General features: G+C 46.5%; 1 pseudogene; it reads left to right on the forward strand.

Moving 5' to 3' along the window:
• Positions 1 to 556: 556 nt before the first annotated feature.
• On the forward strand, positions 557 to 1,493 carry LOC100477771 (annotated as a pseudogene).
• The last annotated feature ends 12,817 nt before the right edge of the window (positions 1,494 to 14,310 follow it).

A 14,310-nucleotide genomic window follows, 5' to 3' on the forward strand; every position in this document is an offset into this window, starting at 1 on the left:
GAGGGAGAAGGAGAGAGAGAGAGACTTCCAAACAGGCTGAACCCGATGAAGGGCTCGATCTCACGACCCTGAGATCCTGACCTGCACCGAAATCAAGAGTTGGATGCTTAACTGACTGCGCCACCCAGGCATCCCTGTACTGTCATCTTTATGTCAGCATGATGCGCAAGGATTAATGAAGCCACTGATGCCTGTCTGGTTATAAGGAGCTTGGAAATGAAGCCCAGAATCCTAGAGTGAGGAGGTGCCATGAGGCCACTGGGGACCACTTCTTGCCTCCTAATTCTCTTGTTCATCCAGAAATCTGTGAGCCCTCTCTTCCAAATGCCAAATCACTTCTTAATTTTTAAATGTCTATTTCAACTTTTATTTTAAAATCTGACCCAGATTTTTTGTTCTATAGATAAGACCATACGTGTATTGATTGATTTGTCCCAAATGGATTTTGACATAAGTTTTTAAAGACTGTATACATAGGCCAATTTCGGTCCGCCACAGCTGGTGCGTACCGCGGGTTCCCACGCGGCTGGCCTCGGCTCTCCTGGGCTCTGGGACCATGGGCCAGAATTCGCTCTACTCCTCTCCCTGAGTCCCGCCCAGGAGCGATGTGCCCGCAGTCCCCAGCCAGCCCACCTGCGGACGGGCGGGGTGGCGGTAGCTTGGCAGAGTGGGGATGCGGCAGCCAGCCTGGCCAAGAAGGCCAGGAGCGCGGAGGAGGACACCGGCACACCGCCCTCCCTGCGGCTGAGCCCTGAGCAGTTGGTCCGCATCCAGAGGAACAAGGCTGCCCTGCTCAGACTCACCGCGCGCAGTGCGCCGGTGGGTTTCGGTGAGAAAAGACGCCGCTCCGCGCAGAGTTTGGGAAACCCTATTTCATAAAGCTAATGGAACTTGTTGCGGAAGAAAGAAAACATTATCCTGTTTATTCACCCCCACAGCAAGTGTTGACATGGACCCAAATGTGTGCCATAAGACGTGTGAAGGTTGTCATCCTGGGCTAGGATCCGTATCCTGGACCCAACCAAACCCATGGGCTCTGCTTTAGTGTTCGAAGACCCTTTCCACCGCCGCCCAGTTTGGAAAACATTTATAAAGAGCTGTCTACAGATATAGATGGTTTCGTTAATCCTGGTCACGGAGATTTATCCAGGAGGACCAAGCAAGGGGTTCTCTTACTCAACGCTGTCCTCACGGTTCGGGATAGTCAGTCTAATTCTCATTTACTGATGCGGTTATGTCCTGGCTAAATCAGAACTCCAATGGCCTTGTCTTCTTGCTCTGGGGCTCTCACGCTCAGAAGAAAGGCAGTGCCATCCATAGGAAACGCCACCATGTGCCACAGACTGCACACCCCTCCCCACTGAGGGTTCTTCGGATTTAGATATTGCTCCAAAACCAATGAGCTGCTGCAGAAGTCTGGCAAGGATCCTTGTCCATCGACCGGAGGGATCTGTGACCCTGAACTGGAGGGCTGTCTCTGGGCAGTTTTCTAGAAGCTGCTATAGAAGTATTTGGCAGGAGTGGCAGCTTGATCGAGACAGAAGCAGCAAAGTCTCTACCGTGGGTAGACAAACATATGGCTGTCTTTGCAACATGGCTTTGGCCTAAAACCTGAGGTCATAGTATCTGGCAGAGCGTGGAGGTCAAATACTTGAGACTTCTTCTGTCATCTATATGGTAAAAGCGGACAGGGGACAGAAGGGCCTCTTTGGTACAGCCGGCTGCTACTTGTTTTTACCTGGCAGGTTAGACTTGAGGTTGTTACTGTGTCAGGTGCGTTTATCTAAAAAGCCCGCCCCCCCCCCTTGCCCTACCTGGCATTCCAGTTCTTGGCCAAGTACACTGCTCCTTTGATCCTTCCTGGAACCCTCAGGCCCCTCCTTGAAGGAAGCAGGAGAACAGTTTGCAAGTGTCCAGAAATTTAGGGATGAAAATTCCTGAGGACTGATCCTCTCTGTGAGCCTTCACAGACAGGCAGAGGGAAGTGAGCTGGGGCTTGTTTTTACCGTTATCCTCTGGGTGTTCCTAAGAATGAACGGTGGAAGTTGAACTGGAAGAAAGAGAAGGGGAAATTTTTTTTTAAAGATTTTATTTATTTATTTGACAGAGAGAGATAGCCAGCGAGAGAGGGAACACAAGCAGGGGGAGTGGGAGAGGAAGAAGCAGGCTTCCCAGTGGAGCAGGGAGCCCGATGCAGGGCTCCATCCCAGGACCCTGGGATCATGCACTGAGCTGAAAGCAGACGCTTAACGACTCAGACACCCAGGCACCCCGAGAAAGGGAAATTTTTTAATTTTATTTTTTTAAGCGAGGAAATGCTTTTCTCCTAGGTGTATCCTGAATTGGGGTTTTTAAGGCAGCAGAGACTGCCAAATGCTGTTTTTTATGGACTGAAATCACATGGGGATTTTTTTTTCCTGCAACACTAGTGAATTTTGCCGTTTTAAAAATACTTATGCAGATATATATATATATATATATATATATAATTCTTTGTTGGGGAGACAGTTTTGTTAGGTCTGTACCTTCATCCTAGATCCTATTAGAGATGCCGTTGATGTGTTAGCCAGGGAAAGAGTTAACCCTGAGTGAGTTTGGGAATAAAAGGTCGTTGGTTAAAAAAAAAAAAAAAAGACTGTATAAATACTGTGTAATTAACATAGAATAATTGAAAAATTCAAGGGATGCCTGGGTGGCTCAGTTGGCTAAGCGTCCTCCTTCAGCTCAGGTCATGATCCCAGGGTCCTGGGATTAAGTCTAGCATCTCATCGGGCTCCTTGCTCAGTGGGAGCCTGCTTCTCCCTCTGCCTCCTCTGCCTGCCTCTCCCCATGCTTGTGCTCTGTCTCTCTCTGACAAATAAATAAAACCTTAAAAAAAAGAAAAATTCAATAAAGTAAAAAAGAAGAAAACAAAAATCACCCCAAATTCCGTCCCATTATCCCGAGTGAATTACTGTTGTTAATCTTTTCCTTTTTTTCTTTTTTTAAAGTAATCTCTACACTCAATGTGGGGCTCAAACTCCTGAGATCCAGTCACATGCTCTACCAACTGAGCCAGCCAGGTGCCCCTGTTATTAATTATTTTAATGACTCCCCTGCCTGGTTGACTGGCTCTATCTATCTATCATCTATCTATCTATCTATCTATCTATCTATCTATCTATCTATCTACACATATTTAATTTTGATAAAATTATGGGATATTTTACATTATAGGTTGCTCAAAATTTTTTCAATTATTTCTCCCCCACCAATATTTCGATTCAAACATATTTGTTGAGCACCTATTATGTGCCAAGAACAACTGTCCCGAGTACCCAGGATTGATTAATGATCATGGAGCTTATGTAACTTCCATATCTGTATCTGGTCATCTGTCTATCTATCTATCTATCTATCTAGTATCATTTGTAGACATTGTGCCCTCCCAAATGAAGTTTAAGCTTAATTTCATATTGGCCGGTCTTCCTGAATTTTTTAGGTTCCCCCTCTTCCCTCTCCCTTGTCTTTTTTCATCACTCTTTCCTTCTCCATTAAGAGATCAGTAAATGTTTGGGTTTGGCTTCTCCACGACACTGCTCGTTGCTATTTAATTCTATTCTCCACCTCTTTTTTAGTAGTAATTTGTTATAAATTAACATTTTCTTGGCACATACTATGTTGCAAGCATTATTCTAAATGCTTCAGATAGGTTAATACTTTTAGTCCTCACAACAGCCCTATAAAGTAGGTATTACTATTGTGCCCATTTTACAGATAATAAAATTGAGGCATAGAGGTTAGCTAATTTGCCCAAGGTTACACAACTAGCAAATGGCAGAGCTGGAATTTGAACCCAGGCAGCCTGGCTCCAGAGTCCATCCAACAAATAGAGTCCATTGGGCTGTGGGGTTAGTAGGGCAGGCAATCAGCACCTGCCAGCGAAACATTCTTGATGAAGGACACAGCTCACCGAGGTAAATCTGCATTAATAGGATGCCACAAGGGGTGAATTTGTGATTGTAAAAGGCTTTCTGTTGTACAGTTTGCTTTCTTTCCCCCCACTGGAGATGGAACAGTCCGTAAGGACTGTTTTTATATGTGTGTGAACTGACCAGGTGGATTGGTTAAAGGGTTAAGAGCCAACAGGGAGCATAGTGAAGCTAAGTGGGCTGAGCATAGTGAAGGCAGAGGTCAGCCTGGTTTTCTAGCTCCCAGCCTCTCCATCCTACCAGGCACTCTCCAAAACTATATTCTTCATTCATCTCCTGTCCTTTCCTCCAGCACACTGGACTCCTTCCACATTTCAAAAAGATTGCAAATCATCTCCCTTGTCCTCTCGAGAGAAGTGTCCTGTTTCTTAGGCAAGGAGCTAGACAGAGATAGTTAATTAAATTTTCAAGTAAGTAGGCAGTGGCTTCCTTACTTCGCTGCAATGGGGTTCGCCCTGGTTCTTTAAAAAGAACTTTGTAGGCTCAGCGGATCTGAGTATAAGTTGGATGCTTGCCTGACTTGGGCCCGGACAAAGGGCCTGGTTCTCACATTTTCCCTCTTTCTGCCCTACTCCCACCTCCATACTTCTGGAGAAGCTCAGTGCCTGCAGTATTCCCTCATCCAGGCACAGGGCCTGAGTGGGGACAGGGGTGGAGTCTCTGAGGTGGGTCCTTCCCTGCCCTGGAAGATGGAAGCCTCCCGGAATGAATGCCTTCTGTTGGATACATTCCTTGGTCAATCATCACCGAGTCTGTAATGGGGGCCCTAGTGGTTCTAACTGTGTGCACAGAGAGAAGGAGCAAGGAGGATCTTGGGTGGGCCACAGGTTGCAGAAGGAGGTCCAGGAGAGGAGGACTTCAATCCTGTATGAGAAAAATGGGAGCCCCAGGGAGGGAAGGGACAGGGGAAAAGGCACTCTTGTTTTCTCTCTCTTACTAGTTCTAAGCTCCTGGACCCAAATCCACTACTTATCACTGAAATAAAACTCCAGAGGGTCAGCGCATTCCTGGTAGAGCAAAAACTATTCAATGGCCAAACAGGTGATTAGGAGGGGCGCCTGGGTGGCTCAGTTGTTAAGCTTCTGCTTTCGGCTCAGGGCGTGATCCCAGGGTCCTGAGATCTAACCCTGCATCGGGCTCCCTGCTTGGCGGGCAGCCTGCTTCTTCCTCTCCCACTGCCCCTGCTTGTGTTCCCTCTCTCGCTGTCTCTCTGTGTCAAATAAATAAATAAAATCTTAAAAAAAAAAAACACAGATGATTAGGGGAAAGTCCACATAGCCGTTGGAGCTGTGAGGGATGCTAACCATGTTTTCTAATCTGGAGTCAGGACACGTGGTCTGATCCAATGATATTAGGGCTGTGCCAAAGAACTCAAGACCCGCAGTCAGGTGCACATACACAGAAATCATTTCCCTCATGCTGTGTCCTTCAAAAATGTCTCAGCAGGAGGAGATTGGGGGCAGGAAAGAGAAGGGCATGAGAAGTCACACACTCTTTGTGGTCCCGGAGTGGATATTGTTGTTTTTGCCCATCCAGACTCCTTCCCCTTCCCAATCCTCTGGTTAGGACGGGGCAGGTCCTTTGCAGCTCACTCCCACCCATCCCCCATCCCCACGATAAGGATGGCGAGACCCAGTCTCACCGAGCAGTGCACTCCATCCACCTGCTCAGGCAAATGAGATTTAACCTGGGACTTTTGACAGGCCCTTTGGAGAAAATGAAGCTTTCATTCAATGGCGATCACTAACTTTAGGGGTAGTGTCTGGGTGGAGGGTCCAGAAGCCAGCATGTGGCCACGCCTGCCAAGGGGGCAACTACCAATCTTCTTTCTGTTTCTGTGGATTTAGCTATTCTGGATTTTCCATAAAAATGGACTCCTACAATGCCTGACCTTTCATGACTGGCTTCTCTTACTGAGCATCATGCTTTTGGGGTTCATCGACACTAGCATATATCAGTGCTTCATTCCTGTAAGGCTGAATAATACACTGTTTTATGGATATACCATATTTTGTTTTTCCACTCACAGGTTGATACACACTTGGGTTGTTTCCACCTTTTGACTGTTGTGAGCAGTACATGGACATTCATGTACTTGTTCAAGTGTTCGTTTGAGCACCTGTTTTCAGTTCTTTTGGGTATGTGCCTAGGAGCGGATTGTTGGGTCATACACTAATTCTTTGTCTATCTTTTTGAGGAATTGCCAGATTCTTTTTCCACAGCAGCTGAACACAAATCCCCTTTTTATTGTTCTGTGTGACTCAGGGAGAACTGAAATGCTGAGGCTGTGCCCTTACTGTTCCCGGGGCCCCTAGGAGCATGGTCCTCACTGGCCTGGAGTTGTTCCCGAGCTGGTGGCTCTGATGGTGCAAACTAACACCCAGGAATGATAACAGCTGAGGAACCACATCCGGTTGCTCCTAAGACCCCTGAGGAGCCATGTCCCAGAACAGCCTCTCTCTTCCTCCAGCTGCTGGGGAAGGCATTGTGGGCAACGTCCCTCCGTCTGCTTATTCATACTTTCCTTCTGACTGGCCTCTCCCAGAGCAGTGCTGAGAGGTGGCAGGCTAATTTGGGCTGAATTTCAAGGAGGGTGGAGGCTGTAGAATGGTCTGTCTCTCCACGACCCAGGCCTTTGGGTCCATCCATCATAAGGCGTGGGAATGCTGACCCAGGTGACTGTGGAGAGAGTCAAGCCAGGGCCAGGACGCTGGAGCTTTATCTGCTGCCTGCCCGCTATGTGACCTTAAGTCTCTTCCACTCGCTGGGCCTCAGTTTCTCAAGTGTCAAATGAGAGAGGCCGATGACCATCTTGGGGCTGGGTGCCTCCTACCCCACCTTGCTCCCAAACTTCCCTTCTCTGAATCTTCATAAAAGTTTGGGATTCTGCAGTTCGCCAGAGGGACAGCAATAATCCAAACCACCCAGTCTGGCCCCTCGTTCCCGCTCTTGGTGTGCGTGTGCTGGTTTTGACTGGCCAGTGTGTGTGGGAGCTGAGTGCTGTCACCAAGGGCATTCATTTTCAGCACCAGCTCCTGCCTGCAGCTGCTACTCTGCAAACAGCAGCTGCCCAGCAGATGCATGATGAGATGTGCTCCCCACACCTGGCCCCTAGTGATGTTGTGACTTCCGGGGGCTGCATGGGGAGGCGGCTCCCTGTTAAACGCTCAACTCACAGTTGCCAAGTTCATCTGCATCAACAGCCGCACTGCTGGGTGCCCCCATGTGCCCATTCCCAGGGGCGTCGGAGGGCTGAGCAGCCTTTGAGTTGCCTGTCTGTGTGTCTGTCTTTTGTACACATGCAAACGGCTGTGATGGAGCCTGGCCTTCACATACTAAGTATCCACCTGAGAATACCTCTCTCTGATATTCTATGATTCTAACCAAATGTTCACTCTGTTTACAACACATACAAGTGTGTTTGACACACCCAAAATGCTATAGTAAGGTGTATTGTTTTATTGCTATTATATTATTTTTATTACCCAAATCTTATAAACCCAACAGACATAAGTGACGATTTTTCTAATTGCAGTTTCTTTCTTTCTTTCTTTCTTTCTTTTTTAAGATTTTATTCATTTGAGAGAGAGACAGAGTAGAGAGAGAGAGCATGAGCAGGGAGGAGAGGGAGAAGCAGGCTCTCTGCCGAGCAGGGAGCCCAATGTGGGACTCAATCCCAGGACCCTGGGACCGTGACCCAAGCTGAAGGCAGACACGCAACCAACTGAGCCACCCAGGTGTCCCTCTAATTGCAGTTTCATGATTCTCAACACCTAAATATTTGTAAGTTTCCATATAGAAAATCTCATGCTCTTGAACTGGTCTTTTGAATATGACGTGATAGAGGGCAGTGCTTGGACACCCTCCCTCTCTATGGGAGGGGAGGCGTGTGTGGTTTGGGGAATGTCCTATTCATGTCACAGACCCCTGATTTTCAAAGGGCCAGTAAACTGCTTTATTGAAAGATGGGTTTTACATGATCCCTGGGGCTCGATTGCCCTATCCCTTGATGTCCTCTCAAGGAGCAGATGTTACCAAGGCTACTGATGGGGTAAGTGCCCTTGACCACAGGCAGCAGCAAGAGGCCTTAGTAATGAGGAGCTGGAGGGGGTGGGCAAGGCCGTGGTGGAAAAGATGGGCACTGGAGCTCTTGCTCTTTTAGTGTTATTGATGTTGACAAGGGGATGCGGGAGATGGATGAGGGGGGTGGGGGCAGGGGTTCCTAAGCTCTTCCCCACCCTGAGATCCCAGGCTCTGTGGGAAAAGCTTTTAGTTAGGACTGCAGCCCCTGAGGATTTTGTGCCATATGTCCCCACCCTGCCCAGGGACGTGCTCTGGGGCTCTCACCTAACCAGCTCTCTGCATCTGCCCAGGCAGGGCAGGGGATGTGCTTTTGCCCACAGTAGGTAGCCCAGGGTAGGCACAGAGTGCCTATAGGAAGGACTCGCTCTTGATGGATTGAATGATTGTGGGTGGCAGTGTCAGGAGTGGGGGCGTACATGTAGGAGACCCCTGCCCCTAGCATTATCTTTATCCTTGTGGCCCCCAGGGACTGTGTCAGCTAGCAGAGCAGGATAGAAGCTCAGGGAGGGTAAGACTGTGTGCATGGTGGGGATGCATATGGGACATCCATCCATTGATCCAGTTAGACCCATGCAGGCACCTTTCTGGACCTCTCCCTGCTCTCTGTCCCTCAGGACAGAGCTATGGACTGCCCAGGGCCAGTTGGATCTGTACTAAGGGGAAAGGACTGGCAGAGCCCATGAGCCCCTTGCTTCTCATTTCTGCAGTGAGCCAGGAGGCTTGACCCAGGGGAGAACCCTCCGACCATGGTGACCAGGAGCCTGTGTTGAGTTTTCACCTAGGCAAACAGACAGCAGCCTATGTGATATAGCTTAAGAATTAGAAAACCAGTGACACCCTCAATATATTTCTCTTTGCTGCCTGAAATCTCATCACTAGCAGTTCTCGCCATTGAGTTTTGATGATTTAAATGTTTATGGAAAGGGCAATGTTATACTTGAAGACCTGTCCCTCCCACGTTCTATTTTTCCCATGATAGAAGGGCCCTGGAGCGACACAGCCCCCACCCCCACCCCTGGTCTGGAGCAGGATTTGGGGGGAGGGGTCCTGCAAGAGGGGCAGGTGCATAGAAGACCGATGTTCTTGACTTGCCTGTTTTGCTGTGAGCATCACAGCAGTGCACGGAGGAGTGGACAGGAAGGGGAAAGGGGGAGGCTTTGTTGTGAGTGGCTGCTGTGAATTTTAATTCAATTCAGTCTGGCTGGCTTAATGATTCAATGTTGGGAAAACACAGTGCTCTCCTGGGAGGAGAGGTGTTTGGTATAAATAGAAGGTATTATCATTGTGAGGCAATTAGGGGGCATCCTGTAGCTCAGTACAGCTCAAGGAAGCAGAGAGAGTCCCAGCCGTGGGCTGTATGGCTGCAAGTGACGTTCTTTCATTTGCTTGTCCCAAGAAAAAGAGCTCTACCTCTATTCAGGGCTCACCATCAATGTGACCTAAGTAAATCCAGTGCCCTCTCTGGGCGCAGTGGGCCATGTCCACTCCCAGGGATCGCTTGATAGGGTTCTAACCGTGCCAGTGAACTGACGGTAATAACAAGCGCTTACCACTCCCCACTCAAACTCTGAGCAGAAGGTGTGTCTTCCCCGATACTGTGTTCTTTATTTTTAAACAGCTTTATTGAGCCATAATCATTATACTGTACAATTTACCCATTTAAGTGTATGATTCAGTGGTTTTTAGTATATTCACGGATAGGTGACCATGACCACAACTTTAGAACATTTTCATCACCCCCAAAAGAAACCCTGTACCCTTTTGCTATCACCTACCATCTTCCTAACAACACCCAAGAAACAACTCTCCTTTCTATCTCTGTAGATTTCCTTAATCTGGACTTTTCATATAAATGGAATCATTTAACATGGGCTGTTCTGTGACTGGCTGCTTTCACTTAGAATAATGTTTTCAGGGTTCATCCATCTTATGATACATGGTTCCTTTTTATGGCCAAATAACATTCCATGGTATGGATATACTATATATTATTAATTGATTGGACATTTGGGTTATTTCTACCTTTTGGCAATTATGAACAATTTTTTGTATGGACACATGTTTTCATTTCTCTTGGGAATAGATCTAGGTGTAAAATTGCTGGGTCATATGGTAACTCAATGTTTGATCGTTTGAGGACCCCCGAGTTGTTCTTCACAACAATTATTAAACAACTTAGGTTAATTGTGGGCCTTCTAGGCAGTCATTTGACAAATACTTCTATAGCTCTTTCTTTGTTCCAGGCCCTGTTCTGGGAGCTGAGGAGGCCGCACTGTGAATGGATGGCCATCAGCCATGCAGCTTTGGCACGGTAAGAGCTCTGGCTTTTACTCTGCATGAAATGCAGAGAATTTGGAGGTTTGTTTTTTCCCCCAAAAGGTTTATCGAAGTATAATTTACAAACAACAAACTGCATACATATTGAGTGTGCAATTTCACGAGTTCTTACATGTGCATATATCTGTGAAAATATTACCACTAGATAGTGAACATCATCCCCATAAGTTTCCTTGTGTGCCCCTTTGTAATTCCCCGTCCTGCCCCTCCTTCTGTACCTATCCCCAGGCAACCACTGATCGAACTACAGATTAGTTGCGTTTTCTTTTCTTGTTTTATTTTATTTTATTTTATTTTATTTTATTTTTTAATTTAATTTTATTTTATAGTAAACTCTTTACCCAACATGGGGCTTAAACTCACGACCTTGAGTTTAAGAGTCACATGCTCTACGGACTTGAGCCAGCCAGGTACCCCTAGTTGCATTTCCTAGAATGAAACAGTATGTGCTCTTTTTAGCGTGGCTTCTTTCACTCGGCATAATTATTTTGAGGCATGTCTGTATTGTTGGTTGCATTGATAGTTCTTTCTTTTTTATTGCTGAGTAGTAGTCCATTCTGTGTATGTAGGACAATTGGTTTATCCATTCCTCACTTGACGGACATTTGCAGTGTTTCTAGTTTGGAATTATTACAAAACAGCTCCGATGAACATTTGTGTACAAATCTTTGAACATATGCTTTGGTTACTTGAGTAAATATCTAAGAGTGGAATGGTGGGATCAGATGGTAAACGTATGTTTAACTTACAGGAAGCTAACAGACTGTTTTCTAATGTGATTGTACCCTGTCTACTTCTACCAGCACTGTATGAGAGTTCCAGTTGTTCCACAGCCTTTCCAACCATTTGTTTGGTCTCGCCTTCTTAATTTTAGCCACAATTGGTGTGTAATGGTGTCGCTCATCATGGTTTTAATCTGCATTTCTCAATGACCAGTGGTGCTGAGCCTGTTTTCACGTCTCTGCCCTCTGTATCTTCTTTGGAAAAGTGTCTGTTCAAGTCTTTTGCCAGTTTTTAAAAAAATTGCATTGCTTGTTTTCTTGAGTTTCAAGAGTTCATGTTATATACCAGACACAAGTCTTTTATTTGACACGTGCTTTGCAAATATCTTCACCTAATCTGTGGTTTATGTTTTCATTCTCTCTTTTTTCTAAAAGATTTTATTTATTTGAGCGAGAGATAGAGCACAAGCAGGGGGAGCGGCAGAGGGAGAGGGAGAAGCAGGCTCCCCTGAGGACCCTGGGATCATGACCTGAACTGAAGGCAGACGCTTAACCAACTGAGCCACCCAGGTACCCCGAGCTTTTCATTCTCTTTACAGTGTCTTTCGAACAGCAGAAATTCTTTTTTTTTTTTTTGAGATTGCATTTTTAAGTGATCTCTACACCCAACATGGGGCTCGAACTCACAACTCCAAGATCAAGAGCCACACACTCAACGAGCTGAGCGAGCCAGGTGCCCCACAAACAGTGGAAATTCATCAGTTTCTTTCGTGCTTCTAGTGTCATAGCAAAGAAAACCTTGCCTCACCTAAGGCCACAAAGCTTTCCTTCTGTTTTCTTCTACAAGTTTTGTAGTTGTAGGCTTTACATTTAAGTCTGTGATTCATTTTGAGGCCGTTTTTTCCTATGGTGAGAGGCATGAATTGAAGTTCATTCTTTCGCATTTGGATCTCCAGTTCCAGCGCTGTTTGATGAAAAGACGGTTCTTTCTCCTCCGCAATGCCTCTGCACCTTTGTTGAAAATCACTTGTGCATAGATGTGTGGGTCTATTTCTGGACTTTCTATTCTGTGCCATTGATCTATTTGTCTATCTTTATGCCAATACCAGCCCCTCTTGACTAACTTTGTAATAAACTTGAAGTCAGGCAGTGTTCCTCCGGCTTTGTTCTTCTTTTTCAAAGCTGTTTTGATTAGTCCATGTAAATTTTAGAATCAGCTTGTCAATTTCTACAAAAGAGCCTCCTAGGATTTTGATGGGGATTTCATTGACTGTATGGAGCAGTTTGGGGAGAATTGACATCTTCACGGCATTGAGTCTTATGAGCCATGAGCATAGGATCTCTCTCCATCTGTCTAGGTCTTTGATTGCTCTCGGCAGTTGTGTCACTTTCAGGGTCCAGGTCTCTACAGGGTACGTGTGCTCCCACACCTCTTAGCACAGAACGGTCACCTACTAGGTGAGCTCCACACCTACTGTTAGCCTGTAACAGTAGTTATTCTGGTTGTTGATAAAGCCAGGACCCCCACCTGGGGGCCACTTGCTGGGGATATGGAGGTGGTGATGAATGTGTAATATCAGCACCTGCCCACTTTCCCTGCCAGAAAGTATCGTGCAACTGCTGCTTGGGGATTGATGAGCCTTTCTGGCTGCATCCTACAGACTGCCAAGACCAGCCCGAGTGCCCTGGAGCTTTAGGCCCAACGCAAGCCTGGCACCGACATCGACAGAAGTAGGGCCGAGCCTGTCTTGCAGAAAGTCAGCTCCTTCTTCATACTCAGCTTTGTGCACATCCTACCTGATGTGGACTCATCATCTCAGATCTGCATATGTCCCCTGAATCATTTTCTTGGACACTACTCGAAGTTTTTCCAGGAAAACACCCACAGATGAGAAATAGCCAGATCGGTGCTGTTGATGCCAAAAGCCAAGAAGTAGCATAAGGTAGGGTAAGTCTGGAGCCGAGAAGGACATGTGTGGAGCCTTCCTTTCTAAGATCGGTCAGTTCCCTCACCCGTGCCGCATCCCCTCCTGCTGGGGTAAAACTGTGGATGCGAGGCTGGATGCCTCCAGACTCTTATCTCCAAATAATTTCTGCATGGGGTGGGCTAGGTTTATCCTTATATATCACTATATTAATCAAGTTCCTCTCCTGCTCAAGAGCCATCTGTGATTCCCCAGTACCCTCAGGATAAGGTTCAAACTCCTTGGCCTGGTATTCAAGGAAACCCAACATCTGTTCCTTCTCCATGTGCCTGCAACACTCTATTCCAGCCGGGCCAATCTTCTCACTGGCCCCAGTATGTTCCCAACCCCAAAGCCATTGCTCATGCGTGCCCTGTCCTGCCCTTCCCATACTCACCTGCTCAGATCTCAGCTCCCCTTAACGATCAGTTCGAATCCTATTTTCCTATGAAATGTTACTAACAATTCTAGCCCACCCAGCCACCTTTCTGTTCCTTAAGTTTAACCAGGCGTTTTATTTACAACTTGATTTCATCTTCATTAGTTCTACTTAAAATAATTTACTATATAAGGGCACCTGGGTAGCTTGGTTGATTAAGTGTCTGACTCTTAATTTTGGCTCAGGTCATGATCTCAGGTCATGAGATCAAGTCCCATTTCAGGCTCTGCCTCGGGCTCCATGCTTGGTGGGAAGTCCGCTTGAGATTCTTTCCCCCCCTCCCCACTCCGCTCATGCTCTCTTTCTCAAATAAATCTTAAAAAATAAAAATAAATAAAATAAAATAATTTATTAACTAATAATAATTAATAAAAGTTCCCACTTTATGAGAGATCAGATATCTGTGCCAGACACCACACACACACACATGCACACACACACACTTGCACACATACACACTTGCACATTTTTTGCTATTTACAAACATTTGTTTTCTTGTAAAAATTGTTTCTAACTCAAACATCAAAAAGTCTGGAGTCCCAGTAGCCCTAATTATAGATGGTGACATGGAGGGGCACCTGGGTGGCTCAGTCGTTAAGCGTCTGCCTTCGGCTCAGGATGTGATCCTGGCATTCTGGGATCGAGCCCCACATCGGGCTCCTCTGCTGGGAGCCTGCTTCTTCCTCTCCCACTCCCCCTGCTTGTGTTCCCTCTCTCGCTGGCTGTCTCTCTCTCTGTCAAATAAATAAAATAAAATCTTATAAAAAAATAGATGGTGACATGGAGATTCAGAG

Source organism: Ailuropoda melanoleuca, chromosome 4 (assembly GCF_002007445.2).
Source record: "Ailuropoda melanoleuca isolate Jingjing chromosome 4, ASM200744v2, whole genome shotgun sequence".
Taxonomy (NCBI): Eukaryota; Metazoa; Chordata; class Mammalia; order Carnivora; family Ursidae; genus Ailuropoda; species Ailuropoda melanoleuca.